This window comes from Pteropus alecto, unplaced genomic scaffold, assembly GCF_000325575.1.
Source record: "Pteropus alecto unplaced genomic scaffold, ASM32557v1 scaffold365, whole genome shotgun sequence".
Classification (NCBI taxonomy): domain Eukaryota; kingdom Metazoa; phylum Chordata; class Mammalia; order Chiroptera; family Pteropodidae; genus Pteropus; species Pteropus alecto.
This window is the reverse complement of record NW_006436299.1, coordinates 939,962-946,663: the sequence shown is the minus strand read 5'-3', so window position 1 is coordinate 946,663 and position 6,702 is coordinate 939,962. Positions and strand designations below refer to the sequence as shown.

The 6,702-nt window shown below is 38.5% G+C and overlaps 1 protein-coding gene and 1 pseudogene across 1 annotated transcript in view; both read left to right on the top strand.

The window, feature by feature from the left end:
* The window catches only part of SHROOM4 (shroom family member 4), a 224,361-nt gene that overhangs the window by 95,481 nt on the left and 122,178 nt on the right, over positions 1–6,702 (top strand). The gene's annotated exons all lie outside the window — the stretch shown is intronic.
* Positions 4,481–4,599, top strand: LOC112481033 (annotated as a pseudogene).

Genomic DNA, 6,702 nt, shown 5'->3' with positions numbered 1-6,702 from the left:
TTATTTACAGTTGAGCAAGAATAGGCATAACCCATGTAGGATGGATCTGTTCCTGCTAAGTTTTAGAATAGGGGGACTACTAGAGAGGATATATACGGTAGTCACCTCTCATCCATGGGGGATATGTTTCAAGACCTTCAGTGGATGCCTGAAACCGTGGATAGTATTGAACCCTATATATACTATTTTTATACATATATACACATGATAAAGTTTATAAATTAGACACAGTAAGAGATTAACAATAACTACTAATAAAATAAAACAATTATAAAAATATACTGTAATAAAAGTTATGTGAATGTAGTCTCTCTCAAAATATCTTATTGTACTGTACTCACCCTTCTCGTGCTGTTGTGAGATGATAGAATGCCTATGAGATGAGATGAAGTGAGACAAATGATGTAGGCATTGTGATGTAGCATTAGGCTACTCTTGAGTGCTGGGACCATTATTAAGTAAAATAAGGGTTACTTAAACACAGGCACTGCAATACTGGGACAATTGATCTGATAACCGAGATGGCTACTAAGTGACTAAGAGGTGGATAACATATATATTAAAGATACGATGGAAAACGGGATGATACATGTCTCTGGCAGAATGGAGTAGGACAGTGTGGGATTTCATCATGCTACTCAGAACAGCTCACAATTTAAATTTTATGTTTATTTCTGGAATTTTCCATTTAATATTTTCTGACCGTGGTTGATAGCAAGTAGCTAAAACTGTAGAAAACAAAACTACAGATAAGGGGGAACTCCTATACACTACCTCTTTCTTCAGTCTGCACAGGAGGGATTTCAGTTTGTACTGGGCTTATTATGACACTGATTTTTTCACAGTTCTAACTGATCTTGCTGCAGACAACAAAAGAATCCAAGTTCTAAACCACATGCCACAGTTTTAATTAACTCCCTCTTGTGTCAGGACCCTTAGAAAGAGATAATATGTGGCTATGGAGACCATACGTCCCAGATTTCCTGGGATAGCTCTGATTTCACATATTCTATCCTCTTGTCCCCGTAAATATAATTGTCAGACCATGCCCTGCTTTTGGGTTCAGGAAATATTGCTCCCATATGCATGGCTTAGGGGCTCTAGAGTCAAAAACAAGTCTTAGTTTTTTTTTTCTTGAGACTGTGGGGGGCAGGACAAAAGCTTGGCTCATAGAAAGGGCTAGAGAGTTGGGGTAAATCTAAACATTTGAGATCAGCAACAAGCTACTTTTTTTTGTCTTTCTTAAAGCGTCTTTCAGTGAAGTTATCCCTGTTACAGATCCTTGAATGTTACAAATACAAGATTCTGAGTGCTGAGAGGGACTGAATTAGACCTCTGGCTGCCTCTCTTTCCTCCTCCCCCTGCCCTCTGGAAGGACAGTACAGAAGCAGCCCAGACAAGAGCCACTCCAAAGAAGAAAATCCCACAACCTTCATTGAACCACCACTCAGTCTAATATTTACCTACTTTCTCTGGCAGGAAGTTCTTCTTACTAACACCAGTCCCTCTCATTGCAATTTCAGTTTCTGTCCCCTTGCTTTGCTTTTAGTCAAAATTGAGAACAACTGGTCCTCACCCTCTATATTCTTTATGTGCTTAAAAGTCATATTAAATCTTCCATCCTGGGCCCAGGTTTAACCATCCTTGGAGCTCCTTTATCCTTCCTGGATGCATTTGACTTGCCAGCTGTTTAATCATCTTTGCCATAGAGAAGCAGCTTAGGCAGTTTGGGCCAACAGTGCAGCAAAGCCTAAAGCTTTATGACTTGTGCTAATGAGCATGCTAAATGTTTAGTAGAGACTATTTTCGAGCACGCAATTGTGAACAATTTAAAGTGGACTGTACATGGAACCCATTTCGTCTCCCAGCTTCCCCAACAGGGCCTCCCCTTAGCAGCTTAAATGAGTTAGAGGCAATCAGCATAGAGTAGGAATCCTGTGGTTTCTGCCCTTCCCTCTTGCTGTTTCTATGGAAGCTAGTCTCTTAAAATAAATTTTCTCCTTAGTATGTCCAGGAAATGTGACTTTGGAATCAGTTTGGCAAGGGGTCTAGGAATCACTTTGGCCCCAAAGCAGTAGGTGTTAGTGCTGAAACTCCATGTGAGGTTTAGGAGAGGGTGGGGAGACAGGGTGAACAGGGACCCATGAGAGAGGTTGGACATAAAATGTTTGCTATCTCTGCTACCTCAGAGTTGGATATGCCTTTTTGGCAAGTTTGTGGAGGACTTGTTTGGCCTTTATGTACTTGGCCTTTGTCTACTGTACCAACTTTGTGAAAGTAATGCCAGCAATCTGTGGCAGAATCCCAGCCTCAAGACCAGTTGGGTTCTGGTCCTGAGGATAACTGACCATGCAACAGGATTTTCTGTGTCAGGTGGGTTACCTGTCTTTCATGTAGTATAGGACAGCTATTATCTCAGGTCATGCTGTAGCGTGGGTCCAGGGCCCATGCTGATTAGGCTGAAATAGAGCTAGCTGATGGCACTGCAGAGCAAAGGGATAGGGCCAATCGGTATTTGTCCTGTTCTCATTGTCACACTGTTGGCTCCTTTTTAAACAAACCTTAAAAGCTCTTCTCTTCATAAACATCAACCAGGCAGTTTGTCTTGGCAATGCTACAGGGGCAGTTAATGTAACCCAGCCATAAAGAAGGAAGAGAAAATGACAGAGAAGAAAAAAAAAAACAGCATTTGTATGAGGGTGTCATTAAAAGCTTCATCACAGATACTGCAAGAGGGAGATAGGAACAGAAATTGTCCTGGGGTGGGGGTGGGGAGAGAAGTTTGAAGCATTAGCTGCCTTGGCACTAAGCCAAGGCAAATTGCCAGAGGACCATTAAACTCTGTGTAATTCCATATAATTCACAGCGGCCACAGGTAATCTGAATCAGACCTGACAAAGCTTCCCTATCATTTATTGTCCATTAGTGCTGATGTACTACAGATATTTAAACTCGTTTTAGTCATATCATGGTGGTCATATTTTCCAAACCTTCAAAATCAAGAAGCCTGGCTTGACAAATGATTTTTTTCTGACTTGTTAATTTGTTTATATGAAAAGCCTCACAAACTATAAACACTAAATCCCACTTAAATACTGAATTAATGGCCTTTAAGGAAAAAAAAAACAACTATAGTTACATGAGATTGAGGCAGGGCAAACTTTCATTCAGGCATTGGTGAGGGTTCTTCCCACACAAACCTTTTGAGGGATCTGAGGGAATTGGTTAACTAAGTACTAAATCAAATTAGAATCTGGTTTATGCCCATCATCTGGATTTGCTCTTAAACTTTTCAGGGATGGTAGACTGAAAGGGCCTGTTGTAATGTCTGTACATAGGAAGGTGGAGTAGATGTTACTTTGAATTTCCAGGTGCAGTTAAATTTCCCAGTGTTCATGGTCTGTTTGTGAGGGCTTGTGTGTGTTGTAAATTAACTTTCTAAGGCTGAGAATGTTAAAAACTAAGGGGAATCGTATATAGTATAACATATTGTTGCCATGCACCTAAGTTTACTTAAACGCTTCATTCTGCCCACCATATTAAATCTAACAACCACTTTTAGGCACTCACCACAAACAAGAGATTTTTAGCTCAAAGGATAATTATTTTTGGAATATTCTGAGCCAATAATGGTAATGTTTTTTAAAAGGCTTGGAGAATTAAAGTGCCTCTTTAACCAGAACTGTTTGCATTGTTAGTTCAGGATCATGAGTAGCAATATATGCCTGGAAAATAAAAATGTGTTATCATATCCTTGCAGAATATCTTAAACCTAATAGATCATCTCTCTTAGCAAACTGAAAATAATGTTACTTGTCCAGAATCAGGCAAATGAGTGGGGTGATATCCTGAGGTCCCTTCTAAGTCTAATGTCAACCAATATTTATTGAGCAACTACTTTATACTCTATACAAACATTTGTTTTCCTAATTGCCAGTGATAGAGCTATAAAAAGACATTGTCTCTCCCACCATAAGTATTTCAACAAAAAGTAAACATATACAGAAATAAGTGAGATAACACAAAATGATAAATTCTATGAAGAAAATAAAACAAGGTAATTTGATGGAGAATGAGGGTTGGGGGTTGGAGAAAGAGAATAGGAATCTACTTTATATTTTTAGTTGAGAAAAGCCTTTCTGAGGCGGTAGCATTTGAACTGACACCTGGATGATGAAAAGAGTTACATAAGGATCTAGAAAAAGAATATTCTCAGCAGAAAGAACAGCAAGTGCAAGATTCCTGAGGGAGGGATGGGCTTGACCTCTCTAAAGAATAGGAAGTTCAGTATGACTGCAGTGTGTGTAGAAAATGAGGCCAATAAGGCAGGCATGACCAGATTGTGTAGGGTTTCTAATCTGTTGCTAGTTACATTGTGAAAATCATTCATTGGTCTCCCTGTCTAATTTAATTAATGAACATAAGTGCCAAATGTTAATGATAGGGTACTTGATATTTTCCCAAAAGAAACCCAGAAAGAGTCTATGGCCATGCCACCCTGAACATGCCTGATCTCATCTGATCTCGGAAGCTAAGCAGGATTGGGCATAGTTAATACTTGGATGGGAGACCACCCAGGAATACCTGGTGCTGTAGGCGTTAAAAAAAATAAAATAAAAAGAAAACTAGGAAGAGGTACTGGTGGGAGAAAGGAGGAAGTTAAGAGAGAAAATGAGCTCGAATGCCTAGGAGAAAGAGGTGGGAATGGAAGAGTGAGTATGTACACAGGAGAGATGGTTAGGGAGGGCTGGAGAAAGCTTAGAGGGAAGAGGAAAAGCACCAGAGTGACCTTGTAGAATTATTTCCATCTCTCTCTAGTAATCTGGTGGAATTTAACACCCATTTTTGTTTTAGTTTGGGCATTTCTTACAAGCATTCATGCACAGTTCATAAATGTCAATAGGTCAATATATCCTATTTTCATATTAGATGGTATGAGAAGGACTGTTGGTATTTTCTGTCATCTAGGCTCATCCACTAGATTTTCATACCATGCTCTCTTAATGATGGACTTTCTGGTTTGTTTTAGACTGTTTTAATGCTATACAAGAGAGCTAATATCATGGTTATATACAGTGAACTCCATTGCCAGCAACTGCTTCTAGAAGTCAAGGAGCAAAGTCTTTAGCACGCTAGTGTATCCTTTCCTCCAGGGTATCTTCTACCCTAGTCCTCCCTGAGCTCTCTCTACCACATCAGCTATACAAGGTTCTTTGCTCACTTGTATCTCTGAAATTCATAGATTATTAGACAGCCAAGAAGCATTGGCAATCCAATAGGAAGCAGTAATGATACCTGAAGAAGAGATAGTTGCCTGTGTGACAATGGCTTGACTAAAAGTTCTGTTTCTCCAAATAGGTATAAGTAATTCTGGGGACCATGAGAAATGGACATGTTTATGATAGACAGGAAGAGCAGAAAGTAGATAGCTTCAAGATTAGATAAAAGATTGATTCCATTTTTATGATATGTCAAGATAAAAATTGGTTGATTATTAAAAAAATAGTTTCACTTCTACTAGTTGGCAGGTAAAGAAAATGAAGTGTTTGTCTTCATTTTCATTTCCTACTGAAATTGTCCACCTTAATGAGAGGAGGTGGGCAGAAGAATACTGTTTCAAAGCAGAGAGGAAAAATGAGAAAATTAATAAATTATAGCCCTATTGTGAAGCCTTACCCTTTAAGTGAAATGCCCCTTCTGATCTCGGAAGCTAAGCAGGGTCGGGCCTGGTTAGTACTTGGATGGGAGACCATCTAAGAAGACCAGGTGCTGTAGGCGTAAAAATAAATAAAAAATAAGGGATTGTAAATTGACAAGGTCCTTGCAACTGTGAGGTCAACCAAGGGTTGCCTCGCCTGAAAATAATAAATAAATAAGTGAAATGCTTTGCGTTCATAAAAACAATGAGTATGTGAAAATAATGTCTGATCAGTGGTCCCTACCTCAGAAATGTAATCATTATAGTCTAGTGGTCTTTATTGTTTAAATTCTTTCTTAAATTAAGGAATAATTTATACATACAGTGAAATGCATAAATCTCAACAAAATTTTATATATGTTTATTTTCATTTAATCAGCACCCAGACAGATCTATATGTACATTTCCAGCATCCCTGAAAATTATGCTCACATGCCTTCATAATCAGTACACCCTTTACAGAGGTAATCACTATTCTGAGTTTTATTGCCATAGATTGATTAGCTTTGTCTCTTTCAAATATAATATTTTTGAGATTCATCCATTTTGGTGAATGTATCAGTAATTTGTTCTTTTTTTATTGCCATGCAATATGCCATTTTGTGTCTGTGTGTTTTATGGACATTTGGGTGGTTCTTAGTTTTTGTCTATTATGAATAAAGCTATTATGAAGTCTTTTTGTGGACACATGCACTTCTTTCTTTTGGGTACATCTAAGTGTGGAATATCTGGATCCAAGAAAATGTGCACAGATTTCCAAAGCGATTGAACAATTTTACACTCCCCCCCAACAATGTAGAGTTCAAATTGCTGTACATTCTTGCCAATACTTCATATTTTCACTCTTTTTAATTTTAGGCATTCTGGTAGATGTGTAGTGATATTTTACTGTGATTTTAAATTGCATTTCTCTAAGGAAAAATGATACTGAGCACCTTTCATATGCCTTTTGGCCATTTGGCTCTCTTCGTTAGTGAAGTGCCTATCCAAATATTTTGCCAATT